The 24,941-nt window shown below is 44.2% G+C and overlaps 1 non-coding gene across 1 annotated transcript; it reads left to right on the top strand.

Annotated features, from left to right (window-relative positions):
• The first annotated feature begins 636 nt into the window (after window positions 1-636).
• Trnan-guu lies at window positions 637-710 on the top strand. Its single transcript has one exon. It is a non-coding gene; the product is annotated as a tRNA-Asn (tRNA).
• Window positions 711-24,941: the final 24,231 nt, after the last annotated feature.

The following is a 24,941-nucleotide window of genomic DNA, read 5'->3' on the forward strand; positions in this document are numbered from 1 at the left end:
AAATAAAAACAACAGTAGCAGACGTTATCCACAAAATTACTGGCCACTTTCATCAGTATCCATCTCTTGTAGAATCAGAAACATATCATGAGCACATACCTAATGAGATATCTCAAAGAGACTGACCTCCTCCAAGCCGATCAGCGTGGATGCCGAAAATATCGGTCATTCGAAACCCAACTAGCGCTATTCTCACACGACGTCCTGAAAGTCACGGAGCAAGTCAGCCCGGCGGATACAGTATTTCTTGATTTCCGAAAAGCATTTAATTCAGTACCGCAACTACGGTTATTATAGAAAGTAATACCGAATGAGGTATCAGGCGAAATTTGTGACAGGACTGATATAATCATACAGGACTTGATTTCTTCTACTATTTACGGACACTACTACAACCAACACAAGTATTCTGCTTGCCTCAGCAGTTTACTGAATGCATAGGCGGAACAGTGTATCGTATGCATTTAGTAGTATAATGTCATGCTTGGCGATGTCATTCGTTTATGAGCCTCGCTACAGTGTGCATGCACGTTATCCATGTGAAGAGGCGTAAACAGATGCTACCATTCTGCGAGATGTCTGCAGAAGGTACACGAATTGCATTGATGTACAGAGCAGAAGTGAGTGAAAGTCAAGGCCTCCGTGGCGCAGTCGGCTAGCGCGTTCGGCTGTTAACCGAAAGGTTGGTGGTTCGAGCTCACCCGGAGGAGAAATCGTTTTAACCGCCACCGAGGTGAGGACATACGTCAACTTATTAGAGATACACAGCTAGTGTCACAATTTGGCTGTGTTTGAACGATGCCACAGAGCCTTATACACATTCAGCCAAATGACAGTGTAGGTTAAAACATGGCCCTACACAGGCGCTCTACTGTTTTCCTATTTATTCGTCATGTGTGACACTGCAGTAGAGCGACACCCACTACAAAAGACGTATTATTTAATTTAATTTCAGCGTATACACCGCGAGTGCCATATTAAAGGGCCTCTCTCTCGATGTCGATTTGTATTTGGTGTCTCTTTAAGTGTCGGTCTGCAGTGTGACCGCTGTTGGCCCAGCGACGTGGTGGCACGTCATGGCAAGTCAATGAAGAGTTGTATGCCCCCCCCCCCCCCCCTCCCACGCAATGGCAAGCCAATGAAGCGCTGCACACCCCCGCCTCCCATGCAATCAGGCAATTCGTCTAGGCATTGCCTGATACAGCTGTTGGGCATCCTCATGAGGAGCATCGTGGCAGCCTCTGTCCAATTGGCACGTCAGATCGTCAAAGTCTCGAGCTGGTTGGGGCGCTCCGCCTATAATGCCTCAAACGCCCTCAATTCTGGCGACCCTGCTGGCCAAGGTAGGGCTTGGTAAGCAAGAAGACAAGCACTAGAAATTCTCCCCGTCTGTTGGGGTGCGCTATCTTGCTGAAATGTAAGCCCAGGAGGGCTTGTAATGGAGACAAACAAAACGGGGCGCGGAATATCGTTGACATCCTCTGCGCTGTAAGGGTGCCGCGGATGACAACCAAAGGAGTCCGGAAGTTGCACCCCAGACCGCGAGTCCTGGTTTCCGGGCTGTGTGGCGGATGACCGTCAGGCTGGTATCCCACCGCTGACCAGACACGTCATCGTCCTGGAACGCCATTGACTAAAGCAGAATCATCTTCAGTGATGAGTCCCGCTTCGAATTGATCCCCGATGACCAGCGAAGACGTGTCTGGAGACGCCCCGAACAGCGGTGGGATACTAACCTGGCTGTCGCCCAGCATCGTCCGCGATTAACCTCATATAGCTTCCAATGTTATCCAGTGGATCGTTAATATAAATTATAAATATCTACAACAATTGCTTGAGGTACACCCGTTAAGAACGGCGTGTCGAGTTCCATTTGAAGGCAAGTCCTGTATCCAGTCGGGAATCTTGTCCAGTACTCGGTAAGCTCATATTTTCTTCACTAAACGACTGTGAGGAACGGTATTGAATGCCTTGGGGAAGTCACGGAAAGATCACAGCATCACCCTGAATGCCTGTTTATACGGCGCTCTGGGTCTCACGGACGAACAAAGCGAGCAGTGTTTAGCTGCATCTCTGTCAGCAGAATGCAAAATGACCTATATTCTCGATTTCAGCCAGGTTGTTTTACGTGAGCTGTATGAGCCCAAAAAGAAACTTTCTTGTATTTTTATTTCCAATAGTAAAGCATCTGACGCGAGGCCTCCAATGGTTAATTTTATGCTGTATTTAACTGTGTAGTGCTCATACACCATCAGCAGATCAGCGAACATGTCTGAGTTTAGATTGAAGGGGAGGGAGGAATAGAAGAACGGAACCAAACTAAAACGTCACTGTGAAGTGAAAAAAGTGAGAGCCTGTGCGACTGAATGTCTGAGACCTGCAATGGTGCTACCTGGTGGCCTGTACAATCTTCAAACGCTAGACAAATTATGCACTGCTCGGTAAACAGAACCGAACGCCGTTGATCCAGGCTCCATGCATTGTGTTCAGTTACTCCCTTTCCTCGTACGGTGATGGAGGGTTCGCACCCCTACATTCCGAACTGATTGTGCGGAGAGATCAAATGGCTCTGAGCACTATGCGACTTAACTTCTGAGGTCATCAGTCGTCTACAACTTAGAACTATGAAACCTAACTAACCTAAGGACATCACACACATCCATGCCCGAGACAGGATTCGAACCTGCGACCGTAGCGGTCGCTCGGTTCCAGACTGTAGCGCCTAGAACCGCACGGCCACTCCGGGCGGCTGTGTGGAGAGAGTTGCGTACTGTCTGTGTCGACACAGCCCTCCTAGTTGCTTCCAAAACGGATGCACTCAGTTCTGTAGCATAGTTCTCGATCTACCTGCGAGCGATAATTTGTAAGTAGAGGTCACCAGGTAGAGTTGTTGACTGCGGACGGCTACTGCGAGGGAGGCGTGCAACGGTTCAGTATCTCGATAGCGGTTGAAAGTTCGGATGAGGTGGCTGTGGGCACGCCAGTTCCACGGCATCTTACCCTCCTGCCAGTACATCTTGCTGTAACTGACAATGCGCACACTGTGTAAGCTTGAAATGACCCTTTTAACGAGAGCAATGAACAATACTCATTTTGTGCGCTCCACTGAACTGCACTGAATTTATTTTCATTCCAACATAGGTGGCTAATCGTAGCGATTTCCTGTGCTCAAACGAGTACTGAGAAAAACTTCTTCTACCAAAACAAAACACAAACTATTCAAGTCAGCATTTTATTTTCATGATCAGTTAATTATTGAAATGTTTGTTATAGTTTCCCATCATTTCAGAAGCAGACTGTCCATGAGATGCTCTGCGCCCGCCGTATGGAGTCTCTCAAGCCACAGCACGCTGTCAGATCGGAATGCTTGTCTGTGCTCTCTGTTGCCACTCCAAGGTGTCACAGAAATTGAGGAAAGGAAAACCATAGATCAGTACGTCTTCAGGGTGCATCAGAGTGCCACGTCGCTCAGTCACAGTCGAAGAAACTGAAGCTCGAGTTGAAACTTCCTGGCAGATTAAAACTGTGTGCCGGACTGAGACTCGAACTCGGGACCTTTACCTTTCGCGGGCAAGTGCTCTGCCATCTAAGCTACCGAAGCACGACTCACTCCCCATCCTCACAGCTTTACTTCTGCCAATATCTCGTCTCCTGGCTGTGGCTAAGCCATGTCTCCGCAATAGTCTCTCTTTCAGGAGTGCTAGTTCTGCAAGGTTCGCAGGAGAGCTTCTGTAAAGTTTGGAAGGTAGGAGACGAGACACTGGCAGAAGTAAAGCTGCGAGGACGGGTCGTGAGTCGTGCTTGGGTAGCTCAGATGGTAGAGCACTTGCACCCGAAAGGCAAAGGTCCCGAGTTCGAGTCTCGGTCCGGCACACAGTTTTAACCTGCCAGGAAGTTTCATATCAGCGCACACTCCGCTGCAGAGTGAAAATCTCATTCTTGAAGCTCGAGTTCCTCCACCTGCGACCGAGCGAGATGCCGCTGTCATTAGGTACTGGAGGGAAGGCGGTCTTTCAAATCCTCGTCCAGCCATTCGTGTGTAGGTAGCCGAAGCGCAAAAAAAAAACAATTTTCTTCTCTGCTCCGTTTCTAACGGCGTTGTCGGCGATATGACTTTAAACCTCAATCTTTCTTCTTCCTTCCTTCATCTACATCTACAGGGTGAAGAAAAAAAATTCCGGACTTGCCTATTGCCATGCGATTCCTCATCCCAGTTCAACACAAAAATGTATGTAGCAAAACTTAGTCTCTGCAGTAGGTTTAATAGAAATGTCCTTTAAAAACGAGGCTATGGTAATGCTGTAATTGAGTGCAGCGTGGAGAAAAAGAGGTGGGATGAACTCTGCGTTGTACCGGGGCTGCCCCATTAGCTCCGTGAGACGAGGTAGTGTCGTGTGGAACGGATATGCAGAGTCGTCGATGTCCCAGTCACTTCCGTGCTAAACTACTTTTTTTTTCTTTCAGCGGCAATTTGCATCCAATTTACACCTGCACATTGCGGTGTCTTGTCTATTTCTTTTTGTTACTGTTACCGTTATTTAAACATTAAGACATAACATGAGCTTCTTACAGACGTAAGAAAATAATAGTGGATGCAGTAACATCGTTTATATCTAGTGAGAAACAAAAAAAATCGCAATAGTTAGGCTACATTAAATTGCACATTATGGGGCGCACAATAATCCCATTCTGTACGTCTGACGTCCAGCCTTATCTCCACAGAGCCGATACGTACAAGTACGAGCAACGTTCACCTTAGAGAAGATGTCCAAAGCGACCACTTCGTATTTGCGAACATTTCACCACTCACTAGATCATGCTTTGATGGACCCTACGCAGCACATCTGCATCCAAAGCTGCATACACGCGAGCTATTAGGTCGTGTACATCCATGCGTGGAGTACTATAAACTTGTTCCACTTGTTCCTTCAAGCGCCCCCACAAATAAAAATCTGGTGGATAATATACGAGGAACGTGCAGGCCAGAGCACAGGACCTTCACGATCAGCTCATTTCCCTGGAAAACATTCATTTGCACAGGTACGCGCATTCATTCCAAATTGTGGCGGTGCACCGTCATGCTGAAACCGTAGCTGTCGCCGAACACCAAGAGTAACGTTTTCTAATGCATCATTCCTCCCACGATTCCAGACAACAGGTTTATGTCAAAACGTGCAACCAGTTATGGTTGTGCACTGCGTAGTTAGTAGATACACGCATGCAATTTTATAACTCACACTGTCATGTGAAAAAATGATGTCCTGCTTATAAACGACGAGCGCTAGGGGACATACGTCTGAAAGATAGAAAACGGAACGTGGCAGGGATTCGAACCATAGTTCCATGGTGGTTGTAGGTTTGATGTCGAAGCAGTCTACTCAGTGAAGTGCGACGGCTAGTACGGTGGTGTGGAGTGATACACGTTCCTCTGTACATTATGATGTTCTGCACGATGTAACTGTTGCCTGACTCTCGTTTTCGTACTTGTACACTACTGACCATTAAAATTGCTACACGAAGAAGAAATGCAGATGATAAACGGGTATTTATTTTACAAATATATTATGCAAGAACTGACATGTGATTACATTTTCACGCAATGTGGGTGCATAGATCCTGAGAAATCAGTACCCAGGACAACCACCTCTGGCCGTAATAACGGCCGTGATACGCCTGGGTATTGAGTCAGAGCTTGGATGGCGTGTACAGGTACAACTGCCCATGCAGCTTCAATACGAGACCACAATTCATCAAGAGTAGTGACGCGTATTGTGACGAGATAGTCGCTCGGCCACCATTGACCAGACGTTTTCAATTGGTGTGAGGTCTGCAGAAAGTGCTGGCCAGCAGTCGAACATTTTCTGTATCCAGAAAGGACCGTACAGGACCTGGAACATGCGGTCGTGCATTATTCTGCTGAAATGCAAGGTTTCACAGGGATCGTATGAAGGGTAGAGCCACGGGTCGTAACACATCTGAAATGTAACGTCCACTGTTCAAAGTGCCGTCAATGCGAACAAGAGGTGACCGAGACGTGTAACCAATGGCACCCCATACCATCACGTTGGGTGATACGCCAGTATGGCGATGACGAATACACGCTTCCAGTGTGCGTTCACCGCGATGTCGCCAAACACGAATGCGACCATCATGATGCTGTAAACAGAACCTGGATTCATCCGAAAAAATGACGTTTTGCCATTCGTGCACCCAGGTTCGTCGCTGAGTACACCATCGCAGCCGCTCCTGTCAGTGATGCAGCGTCAACGGTAAGCGCAGCCGTGGTCTCCGAGCTTATAGCCCATGCTGCTGCAAACGCTCTCGAACTGTTGGTGCAGATGGTTGTTGTCTTGCAAACGTCCCCATCTGTTGACTCAGGGATCGAGATGTGGCTGCACGATCCGTTACAGCCATGCGGACAAGATGCCTGTCATCTCGACCGCTAGTGATACGAGGCCGTTGGGATCCAGCGCGGCGTTCCGTACTACCCTCCTGAACCCACCGATTCCATATTCTGCTAACAGTCATTAGATCTCGACCAACGCGAGTAGCAATGTCGCGATACGATAAACTGCAATCGCGATAGGTTACAATCCGACCTTTATCAAAGTCGGAAACGTGATGGTACTCATTTCTCCTCCTTACACGAGGCATCACAACAACATTTCACCAGGCAACGCCGGCCAACAGCTGTTTTGTGTTTGAGAAATCGTTTGGAAGCTTTCCTCATGTCAGCACGTTGTAGGTGTCGCCACCGGCGCCAACATTGTGTGAATGCTCTGAAAAGCTAATTATTTGCATATAACAGCATCTTCTTCCTGTCGGTTAAATTTCCCGTCTGTAGCACGTCATCTTTGTGGTGTAGCAATTTTAATGGCCAGTAGCGTGTTTTCAAAATGCACCCTATCTTGCTTAATAAACTTTTGTCGTGAATCTGGGTAATGAATCGCATTCTTCACCCTGTATATTCTGCGCGTGCCGGAGGGTAGTTCCCATTGTAGCAGGACATTGGCATATCGAAGAATTGTCGATTACACGCCTCTGTGTCCGCTGTAATTGTTGTAACCTTGTCTTTTCTATACCTACTGGGATATGCACATAAGCTTGTATTTTACTTCGAGATTCATAACCGTAAGCTGCTTCTTGAAATTCTGTTAGCGGGATTTTTCGGGTTGGAGTGTGTCTGTAATTATTCGTCAGCCACTTCATTTATTTCGGCATGTTGTAGTGCCATCGGTCCGAGTGCAGTGTCCAGTCAGAAATAGCGCCAAAACCAAAATTGTGAGTTCCTGCGTGGTGTGGTGCACCTTCCCGCTTCCGCCGGCCACGCTTCTGACGCCGAGTCCCCCGGATGCGGGCAGAGACGCAGGAGCAGCAGGAACCGTGCGCGCGGCTATCGGGCGGCTCGGCCCTGCCCTGCGCGGGCCGGGCCGGCAGGTCCGGCGCGTTGCGTCAGCGCGACTGCAGCCGGCTGCCTGCGCACTTTTTGCGGCAGTCATTTCATTGGCGCTGCCAATCACGTCCGCGCGCAACTAGAGCGCGCTACACGGCCGCTGCTTGCTGCCCGCCGCGCCGGCCACTGGCTGCTGCGTTGCGGCTGCCGGCGCATTCCTCCTGTACCGCGGGACAATTACGTATTTACGTCACCTGCGTGTTTGCCTACACAGGGTGAAGCCCAACTCCACCGGCAAAATTTTGAAGGTTGTTCAGAGACAAAAACACAGTATGATATAAAAAGATCGCACCTTTTCAACAGTTTACAAAAGCCTTATTAGCACAGGTCTTCATGATCTATAAATCTGGATGTATTAGTGAGTCTTTGGAACCCGCCAGAGTAGCCGAGAGCGCTAAAGCGCTGCTTCTTGGACTCGGGTAGGCGTGCCGGCCCCGGATCGAATGCGCTCGGAGGATTAACGACGACGGCTGGTGTGCCGGCGAGCCTGGATGTGGGTTTTAGGCGGTTTTCCACATCCTGCTAGGAGAATACCGGGCTGGTCCCCGCGTTCCGCCTCAGTTACACGACTCGCAGACATCTGAAACACATTCACACTATTTCACGATTTACACTAGATGCAGACAGCTGGGGTACACTACTTCCGTCCCGGGGGGTATGGGGTGGCGGCAGGAGGGGTATCCGGCCACCCCTTAAAATTAACCATGCCAATTCCGTACTTAACCCTGCCGACCCTGCGCACAATGCGAGATAAAGGCAGTAGCAAAAGAAAGCAAAGAAAGAATTAGTGAGTCTTTGGAGTTTCCTGCGATGCACAGCACTCACTTGTTAAAGATCAAATCACTCAGATGAGCAGCGCCTTTACTGGAGCACTGATGTAGACGAGCTGTGAAGATGCTACGCAAACTGTTCTCCAGTACTAACGGCGCCTGGACGTTTACTGAGCGACAGTCGACCGCCCTAGATTTGATAGGAAGTGGCTACTAGGGTAGCGGACTACGTGCGGCGTGCTGATGAGGGTTTTTTTTTAGGTTAGAGAACGCCTCCCTTTGAATCAAAGACGATTTGCCTGTTAAATCAGCCACAGTGACCTCAGAGAATCTTCGCCCTCGCAGTTCAGAGATAGAAAAGTATAATATGATTTTAGTAAACTGCAGGAGCATCCAAGGAAAGGTCCCAGAATTAGTATCGCTTGCTGAAGGTTATAATGCACAGATAGTATCGGGAACAGAAAGCTGATTGAAACCAGACGTCAATGACAACGAAATCCTAAGTTCAGATTGGAATGTTTATATTAAGGACAGGTTACTCGCCAGTTGTGGTGGCGTCACGGATTCCGAATGTGAATTAATCTGGATGAAATTGAGTATCCCAGAACGGTGATCGGACGCTTTTATAGACCACCTGGGTCAGGATCTGTAATTGTAGAGCGCTTCAGACAGAACTTCCAGAATATAATTAGCAATTTTCTTGATCATGCAGTTGTAATAGGGGGTTACTTCAACTTGCCAGGTATAGATTGGGAGTGTTATGCCATCAAAACTGATGCCCGAGACAGGTATTCGTGTGGCATTGTACTGGATGTCTTGTCCAAAAATTAGCTTGTGCAGATAGAGAACTAGCTCGTGAGGGTAGCGTTTTAGACCTCCTCACAACAAACGGGCCTGAACTTAGCGAATCAGTTAACGTAGAGGAAGGTATCAGTGATCATAAGGCTGTGACAGCATCTATGACGACGGGTTCTACAAGGAATGTTAAGAAAGGAAGGAAGATATATTTGCTCAGTAAAGGTGACAGGATAGAAATTTCATAATATCTCAACAGTCAGCAGCAAATATTCGGTGATAAGGGCAAAGATGTGGCGAGCAATTTGAAAAAATTCAGAGGCATCGTTCAATATGCCCTAAACAAGTATGTTCCGAGTAAGGTTTTTAAGAGATGAGAAAGATTCATCATGGTTTAACAGCCGTGTTACAAAAGCACTACGTAAACAAAGAGCACTCCATCACAGATTCAAGAGAAGTGAAAACCTAGCTGACAAACAAATGCTGAACGAAGCGAAAATTAGCGTAAGGAGAGCAATGAGAAATTCATTCAATGATTTTGAAACTAAGACGTTGTCATCCGACCTGAGTAAAAACCCTAAGAGATTTTGGTCGTATGTAAAATCAGTAAGTGGGTCAAAATCATTTATTCGTTCTCTCACCGACCACACCGGTTAGAGAAGAGATAACAGAGAGAAGGCCGAAATACTGAATTCGGTCTTCCGAAGTTGTTTCTCGGCGGAAGATCACAACACTGTCCTTCCTTTCAATCGTCGTGCGAACGTCGAAATGGCAGATATTGAGATAACCGATCGCAGAATTGAAAACCAGCTGCAATCACTTAGTAGTGGAAAGGCTTCAGGACCAGATGAGATACCTATAAGATTCTATAAAAATTATGCGAGAGAACTTGCTCCCATTCTAGCAGTAATTTATCGTAGATCGCTTGAGCAACGAAAGGTACCTAACGTCTGGAAAAAAGCGCGGGTCACTCCTGTTTTTTAAGGAAGGCCGTAAGACAGATCCACACATTTATAGACTTATATCGTTGACGTCAATCTCTTGTAGAATTATGGAACATGTTTTATGCTGAAGAATTATGACGTTTCTGGAAAATGCACATCTCCTCTATTAAAGTCAACATGGATTTCGCAAACAGAGATCTCAGCTCGCTCTGTTCCTCCATGAGATCCACAGCGCAGTGGACAACGGCGCTCAGGCTGATGCCGTGTTCCTTGACTTCAGTAAGGCATTTGAAACCGTCCCGCATTACCGTTTAATGAAAAAAAAAAAAAACTTGCTTACGGGGTATCGGAGCAGACTTGCGATTGGATTCAAGGCTTTCTTGCAGATAGAACTCAACACGTCGCTCTTAACGGAACAAAATCGACAGATATAAAGGTAATAACCGGAGTACCACAGGGAAGTGTGATAGGACCGTTGGCTGTTCACAATATATATAAATGATGTAGTAGAAAGCGTCGGATGTTCTTTAAGACTATTCGCAGATGATGCAGTTGTCTGTACCAAAGTATCTACGCCAGAAGATAGTAAGAATTTCCAGAACGACCTGTAGAGAATTGATGATTGATGGAGGCTCTGGCAGTTGGCCCTGAACTTAAATAAATGTAACATATTGCGCATACATGGGAAAAGAAATCCACTACTGTACAGCTACACTATTGATGACAAGCAGATCGAGACAGCATCTGCTGTAAAATATCTAAGCGTAACTATCAAGAGCAACCTTAAGTGGAATGACCACATAAAACAGATACTGGGAAAAGCAGATACCAGACTCAGATTCATCGGAAGAATCTTAAGGAAATGTAACCCATTCACGAAAGAAGTGGCCTATAAGGCGCTTGTTCGCCCGAATCTTGAGTATTGTTCTTCTATCTGGGATTCCTGTCAGATAGGACTGATAGAGAAGATAGAGAACATCCAACGAAGAGCGGCGCGTTTTGTCACGGGATCATTTAGCTGGCGAGAGAGCGTTACGGAGATGCTAAAGAAACTCCACTGGCCGGCCTTGGTGGACGAGCGGTTCTAGGCGCTACAGTCTGGAACCGCGCGACCGCTACGGTCGCAGGTTCGAATCCTGCCTCGGACATGGATGTGTGTGATGTCCTTAGGTTAGTTAGGTTTAAGTAGTTCCAGGGGACTGATGTCCTTAGGTTAGTTAGGTTTAAGTAGTTCTAGGGGAGGATTGGAGAGATCAGGCAGTGGTATCGAAAGTACCCTAGGCCACACACCATTAGGTGGCTTGCGGAGTATGATGATGTAGATGTAGATGATATCCTCAGACGAAGAAATCAGGAGCCTTTAGATAGGATGAATGTGACGGCTAAGCCACATCACCAAATCGGGAGATTAGACGTCCAGGAAACTATTCACACAGTTCGTCCATTCACAGACGGGCGGTGTATACAGCTACGCCGTCATGTTGATACCACGTGACTGGACTGGGTGCTGCTGTATTGCAGGGAAGGAAAAATTTCGAATTGTTGGAACATAGTGTTCACAATTCACAGTGCAGGTTACTCCACTGTCGTCCTGAAAGAGATATGGACTGACGATCCCAATTGTAGTAAGTCCTCACCACTTCATTACTTTCAGGCTGTGTAGCTCCTGTTCATGGACCTGCTATGGGTTCTCAGTGCCCCAAAAGCGGCAGTCATCAGCAAGCTGTCAACAATTCCTGGATTAGTCACCCATATTTCCATAAAAGTATCGCCAAACCGAACAAGTGCGACTTTTGCGGTTTGACTTAGTCTGTGCGTTACTTGTATCTGCAAATCGAGGAAAAATGACCCGAACACTACCGTAACTCGTGTTTAATGTCTATGGCAGTTGTGGACTTGTTGGAATTGATGACCATACCCGGCTGACGTTTTCGCGTGTCCTCACATTTTGGTATCGTCCAGAAGACGTGCTATAACACACTTACCATCCCTGTGACACTTAACTAGCCAATGTCATATGAGTAGTGGAACCAAGAGAGCGTCACTCCACTCTCCATTGTTGCCAGATGTATTCAAGATGGTGGCGATGATGTCATCCAAGATGGTGGCCTATAAAATTGGCAACAGCACATGACGTAATCCAAGATGGCGATCGTGACGTCGGCTGATAACGTGAGTACTGTTCTCCAAGATGAACACTTCTGGTGGGAAAGTGCAGTGCCTCCCTGGCAGAAAGTTTGAATTTCGCTGAGAAATTGAATTATGTACTTCTACGGGTCACCCTGCAGTGCCCTGCCCCCCCCCCCCCCCCCCCCAACTTTTTGCATGATGGCGTGTCATCCTCTTGGAAAACGGGCGTGAATTTCGAATTCTGGAGGGAATTGCGTTTTTTTCTGCTCTCATGTGTACCAGAATTGGTGACACACGTTCAGTCTTTGCTGAGCTGTCATTGTGGAACCATCATGATGTGCTCGATCATTGAGATGAATGTGAAGGATAGAGCAGCTTTCAATAACTGGATTACATGTACACATTCGAAGGAGGACTGTAGTCACAGTTTACGACATGAGGTATGGGTGACTATGATAATGGAAGAGTGTAGGAGAAAGAAGCAGAAGAATTCAGTTCATCAGACTGTGACAGTGCAGAAGGAAAGAGCCAAGACGCATGTCGTAACTGATACATGCTCATGCACATGCGCAAACTGTCGAGATATTCCACATGAAGTATTCACTCTCTCATAACGGAGGAGGCGGGCTGTTGATGTCAGCATGGAAGCATATTCGTATGTTGCTGCGGTGTTCGAGCGTTTGCTGCAAACAGGAACGAATCGATGTCCAGGCATCCTTCGATCATGGTGGGGAGTTTTTCAATGAACATTTCAAGACTGTGATGGAGCGGTACACAATATACCACTACTTAACGCTTACCCACCCAAAAGTGAGTATTGTGGAGCGTCTGAACAGAACAGTGAAAGCTCAAAAGTGGAAGCAATTTAATCTTTGTGGGTCGTAGATGTGGGCGGATATCCTACCACGGATAATAGCAAGGTATAATCGAACCAAACATAGTACAAAAAAAGATATCGATTGATGTTCATGACAATTCACTCATGGCGTCGATATGTTTCTGCATTAAAACGCTGGATCCACAGAAAGTTTTAATGTAGGTGACTTAGTACGTATTTCAAAGCATAAGAGTGCATTTGAGAAATTCTACTTACCAAACTGGTCAGCTGGAATATTCACAGTATCCAAAGTGCAGACAACGAACCCCCAAACATGTATTTTAAAAGATAGCAAGGGTGAAGAAACTGAAGGATGCTTTTACACAGAGGAATTGCAGAAGAGCTCTGTACCAGATGTATTCCTCACCGAACGTGTAATAAGACGTCATGGGAACAGAGCGCTAGTTAAATGGCTGGGATTTCCTTTATCAGAAAACAAATGGATTGATGCTGACGAGTTAGTATATAATAGGATGCTTAGGTTGTATACATGGAAGAATCCTGGAGATACTAGAAGGTATCAGATAGATTATATAATGGTAAGACAGAGCTGTAGGAACCAGGTTTTTAATTGTAAGACATTTCCAGGGGCCGATGTGGACTCTGACCACAATCTATTGGTTAAGAACTGTAGATTAAAACTGAAGAAATTGCAAAAAGGTGGGAATTTAAGGAGATGGGACCTGGATAAACTGACTAAACCAGAGGTTGTACAGAGTTTCAGGGAGAGCATAAGGGAACAATTGACGGGATTGGGGGAAAGAAATACAGTAGAAGAAGAATGGGTAGCTCTGAGGGTTGAAGTAATGAAGGCAGCAGAAGATCAAGTAGGTAAAAAGACGAGGGCTAGTAGAAATTCTTGGGTAACAGAAGAAATATTGAATTTAATTGATGAAAGGAGAAAATATAAAAATGCAGTAAATGAAGTAGGCAAAAAGGAATACAAACGTCTCAAAAATGAGATCGACAGGAAGTGCAAAATGGCTAAGCAGGCATGGATAGAGGACAAATGTAAGGATGTAGAGGCTTATCTCAGTAGGGGTAAGGCAGATACTGCCTACAGGAAAATTAAAGAGACCTTTGGAGAAAAGAGAGCCACTTGTATAAATATCAAGAGCTCAGGTGGAAACCCAGTTCTAAGCAAAGAAAGAAAAGCAGAAAGGTGGATTATATAGAGGGTCTATACAAGGGCGATTTACTTGAGGACAATGACAATATTTTGGAAATGGATGTAGATGAAGATGAAATGGGAGATACGATACTGCGTGAAGAGTTTGACAGAGGAATGAAAGACCTGAGTCGGAAGAAGGCACCGGGAGTAGACAACATTCCATTAGAACTACTGACGGCCTTGGGATAGCCAATCCTGACAAAACTATACCATCTGGTGAGCAAGATGTACGAGACAGGCGAAATTCCCTCAGACTTCAAGAAGAATATAATAATTCCAATCCCAAAGAAAACAGTTTAATAAATCACAGCTGCAATATGCTAACGCCAATTCTTTACAGACGAATGGGAAACTGGTAGAAGCCGATCTCAGGGAAGATCAGTTTGGATTCCGTAGAAATGTTGGAACACGTGAGGCAATACTGACCTTACGACTTATAAGAAAGATTAAGGCAAGGCAAACCTACGTTTCTAGCATTTGTAGACTTAGAGAAAGCTTTTGACAATGTTGACTGGAATTTTTTTTTGGTCATCAGTCTACTGACTGGTTTGATGCGGCCCGCCACGAATTCCTTCCCTGTGCTAACCTCTTCATCTCAGAGTAGCACTTGCAACCTACGTCCTCAATTATTTGCTTGATGTATTCCAATCTCTGTCTTCCTCTACAGTTTTTGCCCTCTACAGCTCCCTCTAGTACCATGGAAGTCATTCCCTCATGTCTTAGCAGATGTCCTATCAGCCTGTCCCTTCTCCTTATCAGTGTTTTCCACATATTCGTTTCCTCTCCGATTCTGCATAGAACCTCCTCATTCATTACCTTATCAGTCCACCTAATTTTCAATATGCGTCTATAGCACCACATCTCAAATGCTTCGATTCTCTTCTGTTCCGGTTTTCCCACAGTCCATGTTTCACTACCATACAATGCTGTACTCCAGACGTACATCCTCAGAAATTTCTTCCTCAAATTAAGGCCGGTATTTGATATTAGTAGACTTCTCTTGGCCAGAAATGCCTTTTTTGCCATAGCGAGTCTGCTTTTGATGTCCTCCTTGCTCCGTCCGTCATTGGTTATTTTACTGCCTAGGTAGCAGAATTCCTTAACTTCATTAATCCTGATGTTAAGTTTCTCGCTGTTCTCATTTCTACTACTTTTCATTACCTTCGTCTTTCTCCGATTTACTCTCAAACCATACTGTGTACTCCTTAGACTGTTCATTTCGTTCAGCAGATCATTTAATTCTTCTTCACTTTCACTCAGGATAGCAATGTCATCAGCGAATCGTATCATTGATGTCCTTTCACCTTGTATTTTTATTCCACTCCTGAACCTTTCTTTCATTTCCATCATAGCTTCCTCGATGTACAGATTGAAGAGTAGGGGCGAAAGGCTACAGCCTTGTCTTACACCCTTCTTAATACGAGCACTTCGTTCTTGTTCGTCCACTCTTATTATTCCCTCTTGGTTGTTGTACGTATTGTATATGACCCGTCTCTCCCTATAGCTTACCCCTGCTTTTTTCAGAATCTCGAACAGCTTGCACCATTTTATATTGTCGAACGCTTTTTCCAGGTCGACAAATCCTATGAAAGTGTCCTGATTTTTCTCTAGCCTTGCTTCTATTATTAGCCGTAACGTCAGAATTGCCTCTCTCGTCCCTTTACTTTTCCTAAAGCCAAACTGATCGTCACCTAGCGCATTCTCAATTTTCTTTTCGATTCTTCTGTATATTATTCTTGTAAGCAGCTTCGATGCATGAGCTGTTAAGCTGATTGTGAGATAATTCTCGCAATTGTCAGCTCTCGCCGTCTTCGGAATTTTGTGGATGATGCTTTTCCGAAAGTCAGATGGTATATCGCCAGACTCATATATTCTACACACCAACGTGAATAGTCGTTTTGTTGCCACTTCCCCCAATGATTTTAGAAATTCTGATGGAATGTTATCTATCCCTTCTGCCTTATTTGACCGTAAGTCCTCCAAAGCTCTTTTAAATTCCGATTCTAATACTGGATCCTCTATCTCTTCTAAATCGACTCCTGTTTCTTCTTCTATCACATCAGACAAATCTTCACCCTCATAGAGGCTTTCAATATATTCTTTCCACCTATCTGCTCGCTCCTGTGCATTTAACAGTGGAATTCCCGTTGCACTCTTAATGTTACCACCGTTGCTTTTAATGTCACCAAAGGTTGTTTTGACTTTTCTGTATGCTGAGACTGTTTTTCCGACAATCATATCTTTTTCGATGTCTTCACATTTTTCCTGCAGCCATTTCGTCTTAGCTTCCCTGCACATCCTATTTATTTAATTCCTCAGCACCTTGTATTTCTGTATTCCTGATTTTCCCGGAATTTGTTTGTACTTCCTCCTTTCATCAATCAACTGAAGTATTTCTTCTGTTACCCATGGTTTCTTCGCAGCTACCTTCTTTGTACCTATGTTTTCCTTCCCAACTTCTGTGATGGCCCTTTTTAGAGATGTCCATTCCTCTTCAACTGTACTGCCTACTGCGCTATTCCTTATTGCTGTATCTATAGCGTTAGAGAACTTCAAACGTATGTCGTCATTCCTTAGTACTTCCGTATCCCACTTCTTTGCGTATTGATTCTTCCTGACTAATGTCTTGAACTTCAGCCTACTCTTCATCACTACTATATTGTGATCTGAGTCTATATCTGCTCCAGGGTACGCCTTACAATCCAGTATCTGATTTCGGAATCTCTGTCTGACCATGATGCAATCTAATTGAAATCTTCCCGTATCTCCCGGCCTTTTCCAAGTATACCTTCTCCTCTTCTGATTCTTGAACAGGGTATTCGCTATTACTAGCTGAAACTTGTTACAGAATTCAATTAGTCTTTCTCCTCCTTCATTCCTTGTCCCAAGCCTATATTCTCCTGTAACCTTTTCTTCTACTCCTTCCCCTACAACAGCATTCCAGCCGCCCATGACTATTACATTTCGTCCCCCTTTACATACTACATTACCCTTTCAATATCCTCATACACTTTCTCTATCTGTTCATCTTCAGCTTGCGACGTCGGCATGTATACCTGAATTATCGTTGTCGGTGTTGGTCTGCTGTCGATTCTGATTAGAACAACCCGGTCACTGAACTGTTCACAGTAACACACCCTCTGCCCTACCTTCCTATTCATAACGAATCCTACACCTGTTATACCATTTTCTGCTGCTGTTGATATTACCCAATACTCATCTGACCAGAAATCCTCGTCTTCCTTCCACTTCACTTCACTGACCCCTACTATATCTAGATTGAGCCTTTGTATTCCCTTTTCAGATTTTCTAGTTTCCCTACCACGTTCAAGCTTCTGACATTCCACGCCACGACTCGTATAACGTTATCCTTTCGTTGATTATTTAATCTATTTCTCATGGTAACCACCCCCTTGGCAGTCCCCTCCCGGAGATCCGAATGGGGACTATTCCGGAATCTTTTGCCAATGGAGAGATCGTCATGACACTTCTTCAATTACAGGCCACATGTCCTGTGGATACACGTTACGTGTCTTTAATGCAGTGGTTTCCATTGCCTTCTGCATCCTCATGTCGTTGATCATTGCTGATTCTTCCGCCTTTAGGGGCAGTTTCCCACCCCTAGGACAAGAGAGTGCCCTGAACCTCTGTCCGCTCCTCCGCCCTCTTTGACAAGGCCGTTGGCAGAATGAGGCTGACTTCTTATGCCGGAAGTCTTCGGCCGCCAATGCTGATTATTTATCAAAATTTAGGCTGTGGCGGGAATCGAACCCGGGACAAAAGACGTTTTGATTATGAATCTAAGACGCTACCCCTAGACCACGGGTGCAGGTTAATACTCTCTTTCAAATTCTGAAGGTGGCAGGGGTACAATACAGGGAGCGAAAGGCTATTTACAATTTGTACAATATGGCAGTTATAAGAGTCGAGGGGCATGAAAGGGAAGCGTTGGTTGGGAAGGGACTGAGACAGGGTTGTAGCCTCTCCCCGATGTTATTCAAACTGTATATTGAGCAAGCAGTAAAGGAATCAAAAGAAAAATTTGGTGTAGGTATTAAAATCCAGGGAGAAGAAATAAGAACTTTGAGGTTCGCCGATGACATTGTAATTCTGTCACAGACAGCAAAGGACTTGAAAGAGCAGTTGAACGGAATGGACAGTGTCTTGAAAGGAGGATATAAGATGAACATCAACAAACGCAAAACGAGGATAATGGAATGTAGTCGAATTAAGTCGGGTGATTCTGAGTGAATTAGATTAGGAAATGAGACACTTAAGTTATAAAGGAGTTTTGCTATTTGGGGAGCAAAATAACTGATGATGGTCGAAGTAGAGAGGATACAAAATGTAGAGTGGCAATGGCAAGGAAAGCGTTTCTGAAGAAGAGAAATTTGTTAACATCGAGTATAGATTTAAATGTCAGGAAGTCGTTTCTGAGAGTATTTGTATGAAGTGTAGCCATGTATGGAAGTGAAACATGGACGATAAATAGTTCGGACAAGAAGAGAATAGAAGCTTTCGAAATGCGGTGCTACAGAAGAATGTTGAAGATTAGGTGGGTAAATCACGTAACTAATGAGGTGGTATTGAATAGGATTGGGGAGAAGAGACCTTTGTGGCACAACTTGACTAGAGGAAGGGATCGGTTGGTGGGACATGTTCTGAGGCATCAAGGATCACAAATTTAGCACTGGAGAGCAGCGTGGAGGGTAAAGATCGTAGAGGGAGACCAAGAGATGAATACACTAAGCAGATTCAGAAGGATGTAGGTTGCAGTAGGTACTGGGAGGTGAAGGAGCTTGCACAGGATAGAGTAGCATGGAGAGCTGCATCAGACCAGTCTCAGGACTGAGGACCACAACAACAACAGGACGCTTAGACCTCAGTCGCCCCAGTCGCATACAACTCATGATAGGGAACACACCATAATAAGAGGTGGAGGTGGTATACGCGACAAATTGACTGTTGAATTACACATTCTGGGATATAACTTCTGTGGACGAGGAACAAAGCTTCAGAAACGCTTGACACGTGGCGATAGAGGTATTAACCTACTTGACGAAGCCTGTCTGGAGCACGACCTAGCCTACGCCGCAAATAAAGATCTCCCAGCACGTCACGTCACAGACAGAATTTTAGCTGATAGACCCAAGGAAATAAGACGAAGAAAAGATATTGGTGTAGGTCAACGTGTGGCTTTACTCGTTGTTGAGAAAACCATGCGTGGTAAAATTTAGTTAGGCTTAGGAGTGATGAATCTCAAACGAATTATGAAAGCAGCGCGGTCCGCTTTGGGGAAGAAGATGAAAAAATCAGGCTGCCTGAAAAGCTACATTCTCACCTAGATGTGTGCAGCTAAGCATGCATTGATTAGTAAGAACAACAACAACAACAACAACAACGACAACAAGGGTACAATTAAACCACCTCACGTTCTACCTTCTCCCAAGACATCAGGTGGAAATATTCTGTTCGAGCCCTTGCAGCTCTATCAGAGGTAGGCTTACTCACAGGAGGGACTGCAGCTGTAGTCAAAACAGTCAAGAATGCTCAAAACGTCCAAGCACAGCTAGAGGAGGCAAGAAGGCATAATCGTGTCATGGAAGCTGCAGCAGTTGGAAGGGGTCTGTACTTGAAACCGTACAAGAAAGGACTGGACTCTTCATAAATAAAAAAAGCCCATTGGCTGTTCTACCTGATCGAGCGCTCAGGAATAAAGATCTGCTTAAGGTTGTTAAACAAAAACTCCACATTCCAGGATTCCGTGGTGTATTTATACGAGATATATTACCGAGGACCATGTGGCGAAACTAATGAATGCGGAATTGTGAATTTAGGTGTTGCACGAGGTCCAGGAACCCATTGGGTTTCATATGTCAAGAGAAGTGAAAATACAGTTTATTATTTTGATGCATTTGGAGATTTACAGCTGCCTGAAGAATTACAACGATACTTCACCAGAAAAAGACGAGTCTTCTATAATTTTCAGCGATATCAGGGCCTTAACACAAACTTGTGTGGACATCTCTGCATCATGTTCCTCCTCACAGCCTTGAAGAAACAGCATGTAAAACTACACCAAAGATAAGTGTATGCTCAACATCCAGGACGGTTGATGTATATAAGAGCCACCCCCCCAACCCGCCCCCTGCCCCCCCCCCCAAATCAGTTGAGGTTTAAATTCGAAGTCGTACACTTTCACTACAAGAACGAGCGTCTGTATTACGTGCAAATTTCTTTCCGCCGATTGAGTTAAGTTCTGGTGATTGGAGTATTGCGCTGATGCTCTGGAGACGTATATCAGCATCACAAAGACCAACAATAAACTGCATCTGGGATTTAACTGTCATAAGGAGATTCTAGAAACATAACCTGGTGCCTACGACATTGATGATTTAAATGAAATCTTAAAACACGCTGGAGAAGGAATTGAGCTACGCGCAAACATCAATACACTTAAATCTGAAATACAAACAGAGAATGCGATGATCGACTTTATGCAGAAATATTCAATTAGATTCAATTGGTCACTGCTAGGTTTTGCGAAAGACTGTGTTTTAGTAAAAGGATTCGAATAAATTGTACGCATCAGATCAGGCTGTGGACATACTACCAGTCAGCACAATCCACGTTGAGTGTAATATAGCTACAAACTCATACCTCAATGATAAGTTGATTCACTCTATTTACGGATTCTTCCCTACAGTGGGAACCGGGTATAGGATAGTTCAGATCCCCACAAACGCGATATACCTCCCGGTGGCAGTTCAGACATTGGACTACCTGGGGCTACATATTGTGGATCAGAATAATCGACTTGTCGACTTTCGGGGTGAAGAAATCATTGTACGTTTGCATCTAAGACAAGATGGGGGTGAGGGATAAGGCTAGCACGCAGAGCTCACAGTCAGTCAGTGTGCCACAGAAGCGCAAGATGATAACACGCCTTAATTACGAGTTCCTTATTTCAATTGGTCTCAAGCCGTGCTCTGACGTCACTCAACGTAACGCAGGCAGTGGAGTATGATGATCAAATTATAGGCCATGAATTCCACTCATATAAGCCCTATACTTCAACCACATTTAACAAAAATTATGAAATTAGGATTGTTATTCAGCACCAGAACGCTTTAACGTTACTTTGCAAGAGCTTATTATATCTGAACTGCGAGGTAATGTATCAAAAGACTCAAGTGAATTTTACCACTGCAAGTTAACTAACGCAGAGTCTACTTGAATTCGGAACGCTATCCATACGGTAGTTTACATCTATAGTGGGACAGCAATGTATACAGTCTAGCATTTGACATGTATGCCAGATTCTATGCATCTTACTATGAAGGAGTTGAAAATGAAGGATGTCTACTCAGTCCACAGAATTTCAAGAAGCTGGCACCAATAATCGTGAGTGAATGCTCAAAACAGCATGAGATAATTAAATCAGGACCAGTTGATGTACGGATTGAATTTGAATCTTCAACGAACTTCCCAGATCACACTGCAGTGTATGATCTAGTTCTGCATTCTGCATGATCGTGTTGTTAAATCTCACAAAACACTCAAAGGTGTTGTGCAGCGAGTTGGATAAATTAATAGGTGCTCTGCTAGCTCCAGCACAGCTCAAGATGTTACCCCAGAGTGTCAGGATCGTAGCTGACGTACAAGGGTTCTATTACAACAAACGCAAGCGATTCATAAATAAAGACTGTGCAATAATAGCCTTCACACAAAGTGATGGAATAATAGAAACATTCGCAGCAAGCGTTGCATCGCCGAAACCTTTAAAGGATGTGAAGTGGGTTAAAACAAGGAGAAGTGCAAAGTGGCTAACACGTTTCTTTCATGAACTCCACTGGGATGATCCTGGTATAACTTATAAAGAAATGATTACGTTACTTGGAATATTCGGTCATCCTGAGACCATCATCCACGTCAAAGGCGAGGAGAAGATCGCATGGATGTAGCGAATCTTCAAGTTTGCATCTATTGAAGACCTGGAATTCTACAGGTGCCCTGCTATCCATAAGCTCAAGAAGAAGAAGATGTGTGAAAATAGTGTTGTGTCTGCTTATGAAAATCTAAAATTATTTTTAGGTTGGATTAATGAAAATAATTGAATTTTTTACCTCACATTCTGTGTTTTTCTTTCTTTCTTTCTTTCTATCTAGCTCCAACTTTGATAGCACGTAGCTTTGCCCAGATACTATGTCTGTGGCTTTATTCAAGCACAGGATATAGATTTTCAGCCATGTTTGTTACATGGCTTTGGAAGCAGACACAATCATGTGCCACCTGTTCTCAAAAACCTATGTGTGCAACATGACAGGCGAAACTCCATGAAATTATTACATATATTTTGTTATCTTCCATCTTAAACTTCACCTCCTTAATAGTACTCATCTTCAGAAAAACTAATGTCATTTGAGACATACAGTCTTTTTATATACATGTACATACGTAATGCAATAGGGAATAGGATTTGGTTCAAATGGCTCTGAGCACTATGGGACTCAACTGCTGAGGTCATTAGTCCCCTAGAACTTAGAACTAGTTAAACCTAACTAACCTAAGGACATCACAAACATCCATGCCCGAGGCAGGATTCGAACCTGCGACTGTAGCGGTCTTGCGGTTCCAGACTGCAGCGCCTTTAACCACACGGCCACCTCGGCCGGCGGAATAGGGTTTTCTTTGTAAACAACAACAAAAACGTATGGTGACTAATTTTTTTCTTGGTTTATTCAGTTCGCACAAATACAATATACTTCTTTAGGTACAATACAATTCTTGAGGTACAATACAGTTTTTGAGGTAGACTATAGTATTCTTGAGGTACAAATTGACTCTACTATTCCAATGCAGAAATATTTTTAACGTATACGCTACAACAGTAACACTGCTAATAATTTTTTTTAGAAATCTACACTAAAAACTAATGTGGAAATACTTTCTTTACTACTACAACTAAATTCCACAGCCCCAGTAGCGTAGCCTCTACAATAATTCTGATGGACTGTGCACATGTAGAATCTAATTTCGACAGTCCACAATAGAAAAGGTTTTAGAAATAACAATTCTGATGTACTGTGAGCTATATACACTTAAAAGTATTCTCACTTGAATGGCTAGTGACAGGTGAAAAAATTAAAAGCTATTCTATTTACAACATGCACATGGTGTGTAGAGACATAGATTTATATTTACAGGCTGGACATAAGTTGTTTGTGAACAAATAAATCAATATATAAATTTTGTTTTCTATTTTTTGCTTTTTGATATTTTTTGTTTTGTCCATACTTTTTTCTTTCTTCCACACACATGATGTGCATATATAAATATAAATATTGTTATTTTTTCTTTTTATCCATTTTTTTCCACACATTCCCTCTCTCTATGTATGTATATACATGAGTACATAGTACACAAAAATATTTACGCACACACATACGCAAAATTACTTACACTATGATAAAAAGGGTCATACTACTACTCTGCAGACTCTCTCTCTCTCTCTCTCTCTCTCTCTCTCTCTCTCTCTCATTCTCTCTCACTCAATCAGAGTCCCCCAACCCTTCTCTCGCTACAAGTGAGTAGTGTGAGTAAGGGAGACTTTCAATCCCGTCATCACAAATGACCCTTTTATTGTCATGAGGCGACAGACCGATTTTAGACTGCAGCACAGTGTACACCTCATGTCCTCTCGATCGAATACTGGTCTGCCACACCACATGTGGTGTTTGCAGTGCAGCACCGCGAACACCTCTGCACAGGCACCGCAAATAGTCTTCGATAGAGAGGGCTCTTGATGCCATGCAATGCACACTCTTATCCTGCCTCTGGGTGGCACCTTCCAATGTGGAATATGCATACATTTTTGAGTGTAGACCTACAAACTCCACAGTCGGCAATACATTCGCCTCATCCTTTGTAAGACCGATAACCACCTTGTTCTGTGGAATAATACCGTAAGGATTATCGGTCGTGTATGAGGACATGTCGAATTCATTACCATGGCACCTAATTACTTCATATGGATTGCAGTTCTTTACCCAATAGATGAAGCTCTCTGTATCAATATAAAGTAATTTAGAATCTGCAAAATGTTTTTTCGCAAACTCATAATGAAAGCGGTACATGTAGAGTTTGGATAGGCCTAGTATACACATCCCCACATTAACAGGTTTCATAAACTCTGTTGCAGTCTTCGCCATCTCTACAGCAACAAAGTTCTTATTGAATATGGTGACCCACTTAAAATGTGGTCTGACAATGCATTTTCTTACGCCATAACGCCCATCCTATTCGGTTCTATTCAAAGTTTCACGTCGTTCCCTCAAATTCTCGATTGTTTTACCGAAAATTGAATTATTCATTAATTTATTAATAAAAGTTTTTTCAATGTCACACATCACAAAAACTCTCTGTCTCGTATTCAAATCAATATACTCCTTGAAGGAAGGAGATAGTCCGAGTTATTCTAACCAGCTCCATACCCAGGCTGAGACACTGCGATTATGATAATGAATGATGTACCTCCACTTATCCCCCGGCATTGTCACCAGTTTTGGCTTGGATCCTCCTTGCGGAACTAGTTGCTCTGGACACTGCAGCAAATACGAGTGCGCATCATGCAAACTAATAGGATATGTGAGTTCTGCCTCCACCACACACCCTACATCAGAATCAGCTGCCATACACCTCTTGATTTTTCCACCTTATCCCTTGCATTCGTCTTTGGGCACCCATCGAAGCTCACCAATCGGCAGTGATTGCTTCATGGCGTGCCCTTATAAGTTATTCA

Source organism: Schistocerca americana, chromosome 3 (genome assembly GCF_021461395.2).
Source record: "Schistocerca americana isolate TAMUIC-IGC-003095 chromosome 3, iqSchAmer2.1, whole genome shotgun sequence".
NCBI lineage: Eukaryota > Metazoa > Arthropoda > Insecta > Orthoptera > Acrididae > Schistocerca > Schistocerca americana.